Raw genomic sequence first — 17,978 nt, forward strand, 5'->3', positions numbered from 1 at the left:
CCTGGGGGCACTACCATCTCAGGACCACTTTAAATTCTTGGCTTAAAATCTTTCTGGTCCATCAAATAATACGAATTTGGGATAGAAATTTCATATGAAGGTTCATTTATGTTTATAAAGTCTGAGGAAGAAAATAATTTTGGGGGAAGACAGGCAGTTTTACCTTGCTGGAGGTCAGTCGGGAAACCTTAATTCTAATTTACTCTCACATGTAGGTCTTTGGTGGTGGTGGGTTGTGAGGAGGGTATCACAGTCTTATTATAGGTTATAGATAGACTGTTCCCTATAGCCTGCTGACCAAGAAAACTGACACTTCATGTCACCTTGTTTGGCAAGTACCATCATTAAGGCAAAATTGTGTTCTGTTTTTCATTCTAGATTCTCTTTTCACTTAATCTTTGTGCTTTTGTGATTGCCTTAAAAACTTGCCAACCAGTGTATTGAGTCAGATAAAATAGCTCTTTTTATATTTCATAAAAATGTTTAACTGTTTTCTGTTTGAGGGTTGGTCAGGATACATATTTTGCCATACGGTTGAAATACAAGTCCTATAGTAAAATAGTTTTTAGTGTGTTGTATTAAATGCTGTGGGAGAGGAATATATATTACAGAAGGAAGAGAAAGAGTTTGTGTTTACACATATCATGGCTCTTTATTTCATGCAAATGTTGATTCAAAATGTAAGAAGATGTTTTTTCAAATAAGAACTTTCCCTCCAAAAAAGCTTTTCAAATATATTGGTTTTGGGAAGAATTGTTGTCAAGTTAAGATTGTGGTCTTTTGAGTCAGTCAGAGGCGGGTTTCCATCTGAGTTATCTTACTGGCTGTGTGACCTTTAACAATTTCTTTCACCTCTTAGCAGTTTATCTGTAAAATAGGGCAAGTGGGGGCTGTTTTGAAGATCAAAAGAGAGAATTTATGTGGCACACTCAGCCCAGTGCCAGGCACAGAGTAAATGGTAGCCGTTTTTAATTTTAGTTATTCTCTTTCCAGAAATGTTCACGATGCTGTTAATAGAGTGTTAAATGTGAAACATCTCACATTGTACATGGAGTAGTGTAAAATTGAATGTGGGTTTGGGAGAAACTACCAAAACTACCAAAAAGAGAAAAACGAGAAAGGCACTCAGGGTCAGAAAATGAGGAAAACAGGATGATGCTTGGCAGGCCAGGCCCGGTGACAAGTGCCTGAGTTAGCTATTCAGGAGGCAGAGGCAAGAGGATCACTTGAGCTCAGGAGTTCAAGACCAACCTGGGCAACATAGTGAGACTCTTTCTTAAAGACAAATAAACAACATACTCTTTCTTAAAAACAAACAAACAAACAAACAAATAAATAAAGAAGCTTGGCAGGTGAAACAAAGCCAGAGGCTGTCTGCTTCCCTTAGCATTCCGAGAGTGGGATTTCTTAAGGATTTTTTCTGTTCCAGCTCTTTTTCGTATATGTCCTGTTCATTTAGTTGAGCATATACATCCCTACCCCTTTGGGTCAAAGGAAGTTCCCACTTGCTGTGGTTCAAGGGAGCTGCTTTGGGTACTTTAGGGGAAGGAAACTTGTTCCCTTCTATAGAGACCTCAAAGATAGGAATTTTCATTCCCATCAGTTCAGCAAGTAACCATTTTGCATCCCCAGAATTCTGGAAGTACCTAATTAAAAAATGACACAGTTGCATTTTTAATAGACAAATTTACAATTAACAGGAATTTAAAAATATATAACATGAAACATCAGCATGTTTCAGGTAGTAAGCATTTAGGTTTTTTTCTCTCCCTCTTGGTATGACTCAGTCTAATTCTTGGGTAACTTCTTAGTTAGGCTCCACTGTAGGGCAGTATTGGAAATAAGAGGGAATTGTGTAGCCCACCTCCATCTAACCTTTTGCTCTCTATTTTTTTGCATGCCCAAAGACAGGAGAAGTATGTCTTATTCATCATCTTTGTATATTTCTCTTGGTACTAATATTGTCATTTTGGTTTTTTAGTAAAGGAAATTGGCTTATTTGAAACGTTTGTTTTAATCCTCTGTGGAAATAGCGGTTTACTGGAAGGTTAAGGCAGCTGGTTTGGGCTCCTCTCAGAGTCTCTGTGCAATTGTTGGAAAGGAAACCCCAGGGAAACCCCTGAGCACAGGCGTCGGAAAAGCAGTGGCTGCGCAGAAGACAAAACACTCCAGATGCTTTATCAGGTGCTGTCTGGAGAGCAGGAATAATGGTCTGAAGGCGGAAATGCTGATGTCTCCACTTTCCCAACTTAGTACAAATATCTTCTTTATCTTTGGTGGATTTTGGTGCCACAGCGGCGGCCCCAAGAAGCCCTAAATGCAAATGTGATGGCTTTTAGAATTTTGGCTTTGAAAGCCTGGCATTTGGGGGTTTTCTTGACTTGAATTCTCTTTTTAAAGGGAGTGGATTCAGAGCATCCACTGTCAGTGCCATTTCCCTTGCTATGATGGCTTGTTCACTGTTTACATCAAAGGATTCAGGAAGCAAGAGATGTGAACATAAATAAATAAATGATCAGACTAAGAAATAAATAAAAAGCTTTGCTTCCTTTGTCACATTGTGAAAAGGCTTGACTGTAACATAATGGGAACACAGCAGCTATTTGATTAAAACTTCAGGACTTTTCTGGAAACTTCGAAGCATGTCTGCTACTATTCTTTTTTTCTTTTTCTAATAACACTATGACATGGGGTAAGTAGAACCCTAGAGTGCCATGGTTGCAGTGGGACTGTTGGATGCATCATCCTCCCAGTCACTACAGGCGCTGGCGTGACATACCCTCCCTGCTGGTGCCTGTCTGCCCATTGACATGGCCATCCTTCGGAAGCCCACAAGTTGATTTGTAACTTGTTTGCTCTTTGCCCCCATACAGTCTTATTAAAAGCAAAGTCACTTTGGGAGGCCAAGGCAGGCAGATCACAAGGTCAAGAGATCAAGCCCATCCTGGCCAACATGGTGAAACCCCGTCTCTACTAAAAATACAAAAATTAGCTGGGTGTGGTGGCACATGCCTGTAGTCCCAGCTACTTGGGAGGCTGAGGCAGGAGAATCGCTTGAACCCGGGAGGCGGAGGTTGCAGTGAGCCGAGATCGCGCCACTGCACTCCAGCCTGGTGACAGAGCAAGACACTGTCTCAAAAAATATATAATAAATAAATAAAAAATAAAAGCAAAGTAAGCGACTTTGCAGTGGGGAAGGCAATTTTAAGTGATGAGTAAGAACTCAGACTCTGGAGTTAGACATCCCCAGTTAGCATCCTCGCTTCACTAGCTGTGTAACTTTGGGCAAGTTGCTTCATTTCTGCAAGCTTCCATTTCAACTCTAAAATAGAAATAATTGTTGAATCTAACTCAGAGTTGTTTGAGATTACATAAGCTAATATGGATGTCAAATGTATGGGGTGATATCTGACCTATAGTGTTTGATAAATATTAGCTGCTGTAGTGTTGGAATGAAGAGCCAGTCTTTGAAAAACACCCTTTATATCTTGCTTGTCTTCCTTTGATAGGAGTGTAGTTCATTTTATTTTTGAGAATTCTCAGTTATTTCTCCAGCCCATGATATTTATTGTTTCAGTCGCTATAATATTTGTTGAAACCCTATGAAATTGCAATTTTTGTAGGTCATAAGTGATTATCAGCAGTTTCATATGATTCAGTTTAATGTAATAGAAACTATTGGAGTGTTTGCTGTATGCCAGAGTATCTACTATGCCATTTCATTCATTCTTTCAAGCTTCCCTTTAAAGTATGTAATATTATTCCAGTTTTGGCATGGGGAAACTGAGGCTTAGAAAGATGAACAGACTTGCCTGAGGTTACACAACTAGTAAGTAGTGAAGCTGGAATTCAGACCTAGGTCTCTCCAATCCAAAGCGCATTTATTTGCTTTCCACTTTCTACCCATGAGCCGTCTCAGACATACCCTCCCCTAGCTCATGCCCCTAGCTCCATGAAAGTCAGAGAAACTACACTGTTTCTTCTCAATTGTAGAAGATTCGGGTTTTCTTCAGTAGGGTGAACATAATGTGGCTGTCCTGTGTTGATGAACCTTTTGTGCTTTTGTCTCTCCTTTTCGCATCAAGAGCACAGCATCTGCAGTGTTGGCTACAATCACCTTGGCTCTTTCAGAAAGGCATGTAGAGAATGAAAACAAAGAACCTAGACTCTGCCTTCAACCCAGTTTTCATTGTCTGGTGCAGTTTCTTATGGCCATAATATTTGAGCATCTGCTCTATTCAGGGAATGTGCGAGGACAGTATCTCAGTTTCCCTATAATATTGAAGATAGGGGCTAAAATCCTTTATAGGGGAGGAAACTGAGGGTAAATGGGATCACATGACTTAGAGAAAGGCACAATACCTGTCAGAGTCAATCTTGCTTAAGGGTCTAGGTCTTTTCTACTATACCCCGTTTCTTCTTCCCATTCATAGAAATCTTAAAGAAGGGATATGAGGACAGCCCTTTCTGCAGAATAATTTAGAGCATATTTTGGTATGTTATCCCTGCTGAATTTTTCCCATATACTCTTTTCCTTTTTCTTTAACCCCTTTTCTTTTCCTTCTTTCTTCCCCCCGCCTCCCTATACCCTTCTTCCCTCCCTGCCTTCCTCTAAACATAATGAAGTTTAAAAGATTAGGAAACCACTCAATGTATTTCCTGAAGGAAATTGGGTTCTTGAAATATTCCCATTTGATTTTTTTTTTTCTGGCACTAAAAATTATTTCTAAGTTTAATTTGCTTTCAGAGGAATTATCGTCTTATAAAATATGCTAGCTACTAAAACAGGTTGAATTCCTATCAGTTTCAAAGAGAGTGATCTCCTCAGTCTTTGAATGGAGTATTTTAAATAATAGGATTTGAAAATAATTGCTTAATACCTGAATTCAAGATGACAAAACATGTTTTGAGTTCTCAGGAAAGCCTGTTTAATGTAGCTCCCTACTTATTCCTAAATCAACCAACTTTCTTATTCACTCCATGAACTGTGTTGGTGAAACCTCTTATTGCAGCTGGAGGTTGCACTTTATTCCTTTGTTGTTCCATTGTTTCCTTTAGGGTGAGGGAGAATAATTAAGGAGAACATCTTTTCTGAGCAGCTGGAGCCAAATTCCAGCTGACTGCAGCACCTGCAAAGTTGACACCTCTGCCTCTGGGTGGCAGGGTGGGATGCCAGCCGTGGAGCCTGTGACAATGGGTTCCGAAGTGCAGAGATACGGCCGTGCGGTACCACTCCTGCCCTTCTGTGAGCTTCAGATGGCAATAATACCAGTGAATGCAAAGTGTCTGTTTTAGACTAATTAGAGGGATGATTTGTGAAACGGTGGCTATTTATTTATTTAATCACCAGCACAAAGCCATAAAACCCATATTTTAAAAATCCCTGTTAGTTTGCCATGTGGTTAATAGATTGGGGCACATTAAAAAGTGACACAGTGATGTATTAAAAATGTTCCACCTAAGGTTCCTTCAGGAAGGAATGGAAGCTGTCTGCTTTCAGATACTGAAGTGTAACCTGCCAGGATTTGACCTGTCTGAAGTTTTAATATTTATAAAGGCATTTATCTTTTGAATAGCATCTTTATTAGGACTTCTCTTCTTAGAATATTTCAAAATAAAAAATGTTTGTAGCATAATGAAAAGTTATAATTAAAGTGAATTTTGCTACAGTTTCTCTTAATGATGAGGAACTATATTTTCTCATTAAATTATACTATGTTTACTATGCATAGCAGTATCTTTTATACCATAGGTTATTTTCTGTTTGTAAATAAGGGAGTCATTTAATTAACTAAATAATAAATGCAATAGTATTTTTATTCCCACTGTCAGCATTGCATTTTGTTTTGCTGTGGTGTTATTTTACTATCGAATAGGAACGGGGATAATTGGTGTACTTGCTCAGCCTCAGCTCAGGTGAGTTGTCATTTCTTTATAGTAAGAATAAATGTCTAATTGACTTGTTCAAGAGATGACATTGGCATTAAAATTGAGAAGAGATGGCTTAGATTGTAACAACTGGTAGTGTTTTTTTACACACACAGACTTCTTGTTGATTTTCAGTACACACAAGCACGAGTACGTACAGTCCCTTTTGCACTTTCAATACTATTGGGAGAAAGATTTGGTACATCTGTGCTGTTATTCATTCTTTATTAACAACATATTATTGAAATTATCAGTGTTCCTGCTAAAGCAAGTTTAACTATGTAATGAAATGTTTTCTAGAAGAATTTGAAATCATGTATGAAAATGTGTTGCTCAGGTGAATGCTTGTAAGGAAATTGTGCAGCTCTTAGGATTGTGTTTCTCTGCTGTGTTGTATAATTACCTGCTCTGGTAGAAGGGGAGCTGGAATAAAACATGAGTATGTTAATGCAGCCTGGAGCTGATGTGGTGGTGATGATTACAATGCAGATAAAGCATTTCTCATAACTGCCGTTGCCTACTGGAGCCTTTGAAACATCTGGACCTTTAATTGAAAAATAGTGTGGTGCTGTGCAAGGCAGACATGCTAAGTGAAGTCACTAATTTAGAATACAAAAATATAATTGATAAAGTGTTTTATTTACATTGTATTTAAATATTCATACTTTGTTATGCTTTGTATAACAGGGAATTACTGGGTTAAATTTTCATGAATGTAGACAGTCTAAATGAGATAAATTAAGTGAAAATGTTAATGGAATTTTACACTGGAACCAGAAGGCAGTTTGGTACAGGAGAGTGTGTACTTTTGCATCTATCAGAGCCTTTTAGGGAAGCAAATAGGTTAAGTCTTATTCTTTGAGTGTTGCATTTTAGAATTAACCATCAGTTGGTAACATCATTATATTTCTTTCTTGTTGTTGTAATCATACCTTGTTATTTAGTTAAAAAAAATAAAATGTTTCTTGGCATAATGGTAAATGGCTGTAATGGCAACATTATTGCCCAATAAACCAAAGCCTTGCCCACCTCTCGGGGCAGGTTATCAGAGTCTGCCCAAGAGAGCAGAAGAGCTGGTGAAGGGCTTGCAATTAACCTTTGTCCTGTGTTCGCAGCAGGGGAACTGACCTAGCAGCCTTCCGAGGAAATCCAATTTAATTTAAAATGAATTTGAAAAGACGAATTAGCCATATCTATTTTAATAAGATAAAATCCTGACTCTCCCTGTGTCTGGTTTAGTTAGGACCTCAGAGGAGGTTGGACTGACTAAGACTCAGGATGAACACAAGGAAAATACTGCCAGGGGGCTGAGCAGAAACCCCGGAGACTTTGATACATGAGTGACTTGTCAGTTTCTGCAAGTGAACAGGTCTTGTGCTGCCCATTTCTGCAGATAATTGCAACCTGAGATGGACCTTTGTCTCCTCACACCCTTTGCTTGTGTTGGAGCTCGATGCCATGTTGATGTCATGTGCTGCTTGCCCATCTCTCCAAGGACCACATTGTTATTTTCCTATTTTGTCATTATCAGAGCACAATTGGGTACTGCCACCTGGGTAGCCAGATTTAGTAACAGATACACCTCACGATTACTGATGAGCCTCGTAATCCGAGTACAGATTGTCTGTGGCCTGGAAGTTGGTGCTTGACCACTGCTTCTTGAAACTGAATCAGACAGAGGCTGGGTGCAGTGGCTCACACCTGTAATCCTAACATGTTGGAGTGCCAAAGTGGGAGGCTCGCTTGAGCCCAGGAGTTTGAGACTAGCCTGGGCAACATAATTGAGACTCTGTCTCTATAAAAAAAAAAAAAAAAGAAAGGAAGAAAGACGCAAGTGTGGTGGTGTTCCTGTAGTGTCCCACCTTCTTGGGAGGTTGAGGTGTGAGGATTGCCTGAGTTTAGGAGGTCAAGTATGCAGTGAGCCATGTTTACACCTCTGTACTCCAGCCTGGACAAAAGAGTGAGACCCCATCTCTTAAAAGAAGGAGAGAAAACGGAATCAGAAGGTTCTACCTGGTTTGGTTTTGTTTGAGACAGGGTCTTGCCCTGTTGCCCAGGCTGCACTAGCTGAGGGTTTTGGAACAGCCTACTTAATGAACAGCTCTAAGAGGGAATGAGCGATCCTCACAGGACTGTTGGGCATATTAAATGAGATAATGTATGAAAAGTGCTTGGACCCTGATAGGTGCCCAATAAATGACAGCAGCAGTGACCTGCCAGTTGCAGAGAGAGCTTGTGGTGGGAGTGCAAAGGCTGTGTACAGACGAATGCACTTTCTGTGCCTGGCCCTGTCTCCCATCGAGACTGTCAGCTTTGTAGCTGGCTACTTTTACTTTGTGTTGCTGTGCTGACTACCTAATTGAATAATTTGTCTGACAGTTTGTATTATCCTGTGGATCTTGCTGTCCCCTCAGTTTTAGAAATAAAAGTTTTCTGCCACTTACTGCTTTCTTGGTGATGCTGTCTGGAAGACGCGGATGAAGGCCCGATAATCAGACTTTTTGGGCTGTTTCTCAGTTGTAAATTTTGTTGATAGTTACAAGCGATTCTTTCCAACAGGAAGCGCTGTTCTAGATAATTAGTAATTTATCTCTTCTTTCATTTGCTGATGTTTATATTTCTTTCTTTTCTTTTTGAGACAAGGTCTCCCTCTGCTGCCCAGGCTGGAGCGCAGTGGTGTGATCACGGCTCATTGTAGCCTCAACCTCCCAGACTCCAGTGATCCTCCCACATCGGCTTCCCGAATAGCTGAGATCACAGGCTCACACCGTCACACCTGTCTAATTTTTAAATTTGTTGTAGAGATGGGGTCTCTTTATATTGCCTTGGCTGGTCTCGACTCCTGGGCCCAAGTGATCCTCCCACCCCAGCTTCCCAGAGTGCTGGGATTACAGGCGTGAGCTGCTATTTATATTTCAACATGCATTTGCAAACTGTGTTAAATGCAGACTTTCTCAATTGGCTCTTTGCAGTTGTATCACAATGTAAACAACCATAATATATTTTCTGCTGAGGAGGAGCATCCTTCTCTGTCACCAGAGGTGTAGGTTCTTTGTGTTGGCCTTTATGTGTTACATAGAGTAACAACTATCCCAGTTATTTCACATGTGCATTTTGAGGATGAAAGTGAATGTTGTAATTGAAGAAATGTGAACCTATTTATTTCCATTTTGTCTGATGTTTTTACATTGTTTGCTAGGAGGTGCGTCAGGGACTTGAATTAATTATAATTACTGAAGAGACGTACACTGATTGAGCAAATAAAGTAGTAAGCCCATTTATGCCAAGGCCATCTAATTAAATTCTAACTTTGGATAAGCTGGATGTGCATGAAAGATTAATTTTAAGAGATTTTTATGACTTTCTAAATAATGATACAGTGAAATTTTTGAGTTATATCATTAAGGAACATTGAATCTTAAAGTGATAAAACACTTAGTTACGAACCTACCACTGTATAGAAATTTGTGGATTTTTTACACTATTTAAAATTAAGGAAACAATTTTAATGTGAATAGTGACGTTTAAAATTTTTATAATGTTTAATCGACTGAAACCCTGCAAGAAATGAATATGACATATGCGCCTGAATTATTTCCTTCAATATTTATGCAATTTTACATTCTCAAAATACTTTGCTATCTTTGAAATTAAATTGTCCTCGGGGTAGTTGGAGGGTTATACCAAAATTTCCATATAATTTAGGAAGGTGATAATGGCTGTACTATAACCTTTTTTAGAGATACATCATCTAGTAATGGAGTCAAATATACATTCTCCATTGAGTTTTAATTCTAAGAGTTGATATTAAATCTTCAAGACTCTATATTATGATAATTGATAGAGTTTAAAACATGTAACTCTTCTTTATGGTTTTTAAAAAAAACCTATTTTTACTTTTAAAGCATATTGATTTTATTATATAAATGATTTAATAATGAAGAGGTCCCTAAACTTATGCTCTGTGATGGGGCTTAGTTCATGCAGATTACCTTTCCCTGATAATATCATCATTATGGAAGCTATTGTTTGTATAGTTAAATGCAAAGCACTGTGTAACATTAATGATCTACAGAATCCCATCATGGCTTTGAAAATTCGAAGTGGACATTTTACATGCTTGAAGATGGCTAGATTATACCTGTGTGAGAGCACATTCTGATACATGCTGTAACTGTCCCAAGGCTGGATGAGAAGAGAATGTGGTTCTTCTCTCAAAATAATTAAGATAGAGACCTTTCCCTGTTGTCCCTACTTCTCAATTTCATGTTTGCTTGAAGGAACATTTTGTCCAAAAATCTGCCTGGTCTGAGTAACAGCTTAAATTACAATAATAAGGAATAATTGACATTTGTATGATAGTTTGCAGTTCACAGAGGATTTTAACATGCTTTGTTTTCGCTTTATACTTCCTGATAATCTTTTGAAGTAGATGGTCTCATCTCTATTTTATGGGAGAGGAAACTGACTTTAAGAGAGATTATGGGCTTACCCAAGGCTGCACAGCTCAAGGCTGGCAGGGCCAGAGTCCAGATCAGTTCAGTTGACTCAGCAAACAGAAGTCTAGCAAATGTAACTTATGTTGGTGAAAACTGCCAGTATCAAGAATTGCTTTCTGAATTTAGGTCTTTGAGAAAATGATTGTTTCTGATACGGAGTGGACTGGCCTTTTTTTTTTTTTTTCCTTCATACTTCCCCCCATGTTTTATGAAATGTCTTACCTACATTTGAACATGAATGATTGCTAGTTTTTCAGTTGATATCTTGAAATAAAAGAATTATTTGAGGCTATTAATCAAACTTCATTTGATAACAGATTGTTTAAACCAATAGTTGCTAGGCATTTTCTTTCTCAAAAATGTCAGAGCATCAAAATATAGAGGCTTTGTTTTAAGTAGAGAAAACCATTTCTGAGAGCAGCAATCTCCTTTCTTGTTTTGAGTCCAGGACTAAAGATTTACATTTGCGGACAGGCGCGGTGGCTCACGCCTGTAATCCCAGCACTTGGGAGGCCAAGGCAGCCGGATCACCTGAGGTCAGGAGTTCAAGCAGCCACGTCACCTGAGGTCAGGAGTTCAAGAACAGCCTGGCCAACATGGCAAACCCCTGTCTCTACTAAAAATACAAAAAATAGCCGGGCGTGGTGGCAAGTGCCTATAATCCCAGCTACTCGGGAGGCTGAGGCAGGAGAATCGCTTCAACCTGGGAGGTAGAGGTTGCAGTGAGCTGACATCACAACATTGCACTCCAGCCTGGGCAACACAGCAAGACTCCATCTCAAAAAAAAAAAAAAAAAAGGGACTTACATTTATCATAGATGTTACAGAAGGAAAAGTTACAAAATGCCATTTTCTGTGCTGTGTTGTACTCTTGAAAGGATTATAGCCTGGCTTATTCCATGGTGTTTAGTAACCAAGTTTTTTGTTTGAGATCCTAGGTATATGAAAGGGTGTCTATGGAGGTAGAGGTAGATTTGTTCAAATTTCATAAGGGTTAGCACTAAGACTAATGAGTAAAACTTGCAGAGAGATTGCACCTCAGTGGACATAAACACATTTTAGCTGGCAAAACTGTTTGCCAAAGACTGAAGAAAAGGGGCTACTTCACATGGTGACAGGGACATCATCAGTGAAGGTGTTCAGGAGAGGTTGTAAGACAATCATTTGTTGATATTTCAAAGGGGATGACCCTTCAGATTTCTTGTAGTTTCAAAAGTCTATGAACGGCAATATTTTTTTTTAAGTCTATTGATATAAAAGTAGATAAAAAGTAGGAAAAAACATCATAATAACCAGTATTTCTTGAGCATTTACTGTGGGACTAGGCACAGTAATAAGTGCTTTACATGAAGTCTTTTTTTTTTTTTTTGAGACGGAGTTTCATTCTTGTCACCCAGGCTAGAGTGCAGTGCTGGCTCACTGTAACCTCCGCCTCCTGGGTTCAAGTGATTCTCCTGCCTCAGCCTCTCGAGTATCTGGGAGTACAGGTGCCTGCCACCAGGCCTGGCTATTTTTTGTATTTTTAGTAGAGACGGGGTTTCACCATGTTGACCAGGCTGGTCTCAAACTCCTGACCTCAGGTGATCCAGCTGCCTCAGCCTCCCAAAGTACTGGGATTACAGGTGTGAGCTACTGCGCCGGCCCGTACGGTCTTATTGAATCGTCTCAACAATTATTTAAGGAGGTACTTTTATTATCCACATTTTGTATGTGAGAAAATAGTGACTCACAGAGCTTAAATAAATTGTCCAGGCACACATAGTAAGTGGCATTGCTTATAATTGAACTCAGATCTATCTGATGGCCCGACTTGTGCTCTTAATCACACTCTACTGCCTCCCTAGTTTCTATTAGTTATAGCAAGGATCCTGGAGGTACCCAGATCAGAACTTGACCTTGTTAAAGAAAGAGTGGCAGTTGACGTTCTTAATAATAAAAGCTTAATGGAACCAAGGTTGGTGATTCAGAGGAAATTAATGAGATTTTGTCAATTTTATTTTAAGCTTAACTTGTCAGAAAATACAGTGTCCAGTGACAAACTGTAGAAATGTTTTTGACAAATTAACTTGACTACAGGTACCAGATCAGGGAAATGTTAATTTAATAGCCTTTAAGCATTCCAGATTTATTGAAGGTTAAGATAGCACTACAAAGCCAAGCCCCTATCTCTGAATGGATTTGTCATAGAATTTTACACAAAATCCATTTATAAATTCAATATTACCATTTTGAATGTTAAAAAAAAAGTTCTTTTTGTGAGTCCATAAAGCCAGAATTTTATTAAGATCAAAATGTTACAATTCTGGTGTTTGGGTTTTTTTTTTTTTTTTCTCATGTCGACCCTCTTTACTTCCCATAGCCCGTAAAACCTGAATTAGACCAATTTAGGCCAGATTTTGTTTGAGATTATTACTTCTGATCAAATGAAGTCCATTAATTATCATTAGAGTAGTGATCATTTGAGACCCCTGTACCAAGTCTGCCTACTATGTTATTAAAGACAAGACCATTGGTAGAATATAGCATCCTTTGGTCCTTCTTGAGGAAGTTGGGATAAAGGTACTGATGGAATAGAACTGTAGCCATTCTTTTCAGAGAATGGCTCTTTTGAAGGCTGCAAATAACTCTTTTATCAATTTGCATCATTACATCGTCTGGATACACTGATATATTTATTTCTGCATTAAAATTACACGTAATGATCTGCTTGTGCAGTTGTTACTAATGGAATAATGTTGCCTGCTTTTTGTCTCTTTAATTGCAGAAGCTAAGCTGTCTATCCTTTCTCTGTTTCTTTTCCTTGGGAGAGAAACTGAACACTTAGCAGCAGTTTAGATCTGATACTCAATTTTTACTGGGAAACCTTGATATTAAATAGCAATGCTAGCCAAGCCTTTCGTCTGTAAGACTTAATTCAGCTAACTCACTTGATATGGATATTTCTTTTTTTCTTTTCTTTTAGAGACAGGGTCTTGCTCTGTTGCCCAGGCCAAAGGGCAGGGGGCTCAATCATAGCTCACTGCAGCCTCAACCTCCCAGGCTCAAGTGAACCTCCCACCTCAGCCTCCTGAGTAGCTGGGACTACAGACATGTGCCACCAGGCCAAGCTTTTTTTTTTTTTTTTTTTTTGAGACGGAGCCTCGCTCTGTCGTCCAGGCTGGAGTGCAGTGGCACGATCTCGGCTCATTGCAAGCTCCACCTCCCGGGTTCACACCATTCTCCTGCCTCAGCCTCCCAAGTAGCTGGGACTACAGGCTCCTACCACCACGCCCGGCTAATTTTTTGTATTTGTTTTAGTAGAGACAGGGTTTCACTTTGTTAGCCAGGATGGTCTCGATCTCCTGACCTCGTGATCTGCCCGCCTTGGCCTCCAAAGTGCTGGGATTACAGGCATAAGCCACCGCGCCTGGCCTTTTTTTTTTTTTTTTTTAAGACACATTTATTCAGCGTCATGATCAGACTGTTACATTTAGCAATCAACAGCATGGGTACAAAAAAGAAATCTACATTAAAATCCTTTGTTGGAATGCTTTACATTTTCCACAGAAGAAAAACTAAAACAACCTGTTATACAATTAGTCACAAATACAGTCCTCGAGTTTTTTGCCCATACACATGAGTATTTGTCTAAAACATGTCTTCTTTGTAGCAGCTAGGCCTTGCCACCACTGTGCTTGGCTGAGTTCACAAATCTGTTGTAACCTGTAGCTTCCCTGTCACTTCTCTGGCTCTCCTCTCCTGTTAAGCTTTGTTTGCTGGCAGTAATTAAAATCTTCTGCCACTGCTGTAGCTACTGCTGCTACTGGAACTGCCATAGCCACCTCGGTTTTGTGGTTTGGGAAAGTACTGGCTTCCACCACCATAGCTGCCAGAGCTTCTGCCTCCAAAGTTTCCTTTCATCATGGGTTCAAAATTTGAAGACTGATTGTTGTAATTGCCAGAATCATTGTAGCTTCCACCACCCTCCAAAATTGCTTCCATCAGTACCAAATCCATTATAGCCATCCCTACTGCCACCATATCCACCACCACCATGGTTGCCACCAAAGGCACCACAACCACTGAAGTTTCCTCCATGACCAAAGTTGTCATTCCTACCGAAGTCACCTTCACGACCACCACCAAAGTTTCCAGAACCACTTCGACCTCTTTCGCTGGATGAAGTATTAGCCATCTCTTGCTTTGACAGAGCTTTCCTAACTTCACAATTGTGGCCATTCACAGTATGGTATTTTTGAATGACAGTCTTATCCATGGAGTCATGGCCATCAAAGGTTACAAAGGCAAGTCCCCTTTTCTTGCCACTGCCTCGGTCATTCGTGATTTCAATCACTTCAGTTTTTCCACGCTGTTCAAAATAATCTCGCAGGTGATGTTCTTCAGTGTCTTCTTTAATGCCACCAACAAATATCTTTTTCACAGTTAAGTGGGCACCTGGTCTTTGAGAATCTTCTCTTGAGACAGCTCTCTTTGGTTCCACAACTCCGATCCACCTTGTGTGGCCTTGCATTCATGGCTGCATCCACCTCCTCCACAGAGGCATAGGTGACAAACCCAAAACCCCCGGAACGCTTGGTGTTGGAATCTTTCATTACCACACAGTCTGGGAGCGTTCCCCATTGCTCACAATGGCTCCTCTTGCTCTCATTGGTTGTTTCAAAGCTCAACCCTCCAATGAAGAGATTCCTTAGCTGTTCCGGCTCTTTAGGAGACTCTGACTTAGGACGGCAGGGAGAAGAGAGACTTTAACGATGCTTCCTTGGCGTGTCCACAGGCAGAAAGGAGTAAGCTGACAAACATAGCATGATATTTCTTAATTCAAGATTATTTTGAACTGAATCCCATCTGTATTCTTATTGCTTCTCCTACTTTGGAAACTATCAGGTATATGATTTTGAAATTAATTTTATGATAAGCAGCTAATGTATATTATTTTAATTAATAGGATCAGCTGAGAAAAGCTGCTCTAGATAATGTTTTAATTCATCAGCATGTTCAAATACATATATCTCAATTCTATATCTGTTCACATTCTGTGTATTAGAAGTTATTTTAGATTTTTAAGTTTACCCATTTTATGAGCTAATTATTAATTGGGTAACCTTTGGTTCATAGTATTGATATTTCATAATTGGCCTGGAGACACTTTTTAAAAGACTGAGCTTTTCCAGTATATATCACAAGTTACAAAACATTCATAGTCTTTGACTTAGTAATCTACTTCTAGAAATATGTTCACATTTATATAGGAAAATGTTTATGAGATTATTTATAATAATGGAATATTGTAAACAGCTTCCATTTCTAAAAATGGGAGAATAGGTGGTACCACCATATGCTATAATATAATGCAAGTGTTTAAATCATGTGTTAAAAGAATATTAATCATTTATTCCATCAGTATGTGTAAGTAACTATGTCGGGCCCTTTGTTAGGTGCTGGGGATATTTCAGAGAGGAAAGAGTGTTCCTGAAGAACAGGGCCTGGGAAGTAGAAGAGGTATAGCTGCTCTACCTGGGATAGAGAATTGGTAGGTCCAGTGGGTCCATTCTGAAAGAGAGTCTGAGGAGTCCTTTTGATTTAGCCAGCTAGCATGAAACCCCTGCTGTGTTCTAGGCTCTAGGAGAATACAAAATGGATGAGGCTATTTTTCCCTTTATGTAATTCACAGCTGAATGAGAGAGTGTGGGGAAGGAGGTGGTGAGGGTAGTTACAGAAAAAAGTGAAACTGTAAGTCTGTGCAAATCAAATTGTTAGGGGAGGAGAGAAGAGGGAATTTATTTGGTCTTCTACCTTCTTGGAAGAGGTGATATTTGAATTGAAGGACAGAAGAAGAGCTATGTTTCTTGATCAGTGACTTTGTGGCAGGCATTTTAGATACATCTTATTTGCTTTCCAAGTGAGTAAATACAAGTTCTGAAGTGAGGTTACTTGCCCAAAGTCTAAGGTCTAGCAGCTAAGGAAGTGGTAAAGCCAGGATTCCGACCTGGGCCTAGCTGACCCCGAGTCTGTGCTCTTAATTACTGTTCAGTGTACATCAGTAATGATATGAGGGACCAGATTGCAAAGGGCATTAACTGCCATCTAAGGAGTTGGAATGCTACCACTAGGCCATCCTATGTTTCCACATGACTGGCATGGTCTGTGATTTGAGAAAAATCACATTGGTGGCAATAAGGAAAGAAAGATTTGGAGGGAGAAGGATTTTTAAAAATAAAGAAATAGTTGGAGATTGCTGCAGTGGTCTCGCTGACAGATGACAAAGCTGACGAAGCCTAAACTGGGGCGTTGGCAATAAGCATGGGAAGGAGAGAGATTTGGGAGGCATTTCAGAGGCATTTGGATGGTAGAGTGTGAGACAGAAAGAGGAATTAGGATTCCTAGCTTGCGTGACAGAGTAGATGGTGAAAGCCTTAGTTGAGATAGAGTATAGAATGACAGACATGCCAGTGAAGAAGAAAATTGGTGTTGGATATGTTAAATTTCAGATTCTGACTGCATTTGCAAAGCCATCAGGTCAGGGAGAGGCTGTGGGATATGAAGTTGAGTCTAGTTGGTCCTCATGAGTTGCATTTGTGCCAAGAAAGTTTTGCTACAGGAAATACTTTTCTGTTTGTTCTCAAACCTGCCTTGGGGGCATTTCCTGATTTAGGAGCTGCTCTGGAGAATGTTGTTCAACTTCAAATTGTCAGCTGATTGTGAATTTATTACCTTCTTTTTTCTTTTTCTTTTTGAGACAGAGTCTCGCTCTGTCCCAGGCAGAAGTGCAGTGGCATGATCTCGACTCACTGCAACCTCTGCCTCCCGGGTTCAAGCAATTCTCCTGCCTGAGTCTCTCAAGTAGCTGGGACTACAGGCGCACGCCACCACACCTGGCTAATTTTTTGTATTTCAGTAGAGACGGGGTTTCACTGTGTTGCCCAGGCTGGTCTCAAACTCCTGAGCTGAGGCAATCCATCTGTCTCAGCCTCCCAAAGTGCTAAGATTACAGGCCTGAGCCACTGTGCCTTGCCCTTTTCTTTTTCTTTGATAAAAATTACTTAACCTGCCATAGTAAGGTATCTGAGTTATATATATATTTTTTCTTTTTTTGAGACAGTCTTACTCTGTCACCCAGGTTGGAGTGCAGTGGCATGATCTTGGCTCACTGCAACATCTTCCTTCTGGGTTCAGGCGATTCCTGTGCCTCAGCCTCTGGGGTAGCTGGGACTATAGGCACATGCCACCATGCCTAGCTAATTTTTGTATTTTTAGTATATTTAGTATTTTTGTATTTTACCATGTTGGCCAGGCTGGTCTGGACTCCTGACCTCAGGTGATCTGCCCGCCTCGGCCTCCCAAAATGCTGGGATTGTAGGTGTGAGCCACCATGCCCAGCCCTGAGTTATATTTTCTTTTTTTTCTTTTTTTTTTTTTTTTTTGAGTTATATTTCAACTTACTTTTTCCAACAGCCTGTCACAGCACATAGTCTGTTCCTTTTTTTTTTTTTTTTTTTTTTTTTTGAGACGGAGTCTCGCTCTTTCACCCAGGCTGGACTGCAGTGGTGCTAT

General features: G+C 39.8%; 1 protein-coding gene and 1 pseudogene across 13 annotated transcripts in view; one reads left to right on the top strand and one right to left on the bottom strand.

The window, feature by feature from the left end:
- The window catches only part of MAPKAP1 (MAPK associated protein 1), a 266,415-nt gene that overhangs the window by 95,703 nt on the left and 152,734 nt on the right, over positions 1-17,978 (top strand). Inside the window, exon 1 of one of the 13 annotated variants that reach the window (XM_063788306.1) lies at positions 15,046-15,311. The exons of the other annotated variants lie outside the window; for them this stretch is intronic. The gene's annotated coding sequence lies outside the window, so the exon portion shown is untranslated. Of the gene's footprint in view, positions 1-15,045; positions 15,312-17,978 lie in introns of those variants that run through there. 13 annotated transcript variants of the gene reach the window in all.
- Positions 14,096-15,034, bottom strand: LOC134807713 (heterogeneous nuclear ribonucleoprotein A1-like; annotated as a pseudogene).

Source organism: Pan troglodytes, chromosome 11 (assembly GCF_028858775.2).
Source record: "Pan troglodytes isolate AG18354 chromosome 11, NHGRI_mPanTro3-v2.0_pri, whole genome shotgun sequence".
In the NCBI taxonomy this organism is placed as follows: Eukaryota; Metazoa; Chordata; class Mammalia; order Primates; family Hominidae; genus Pan; species Pan troglodytes.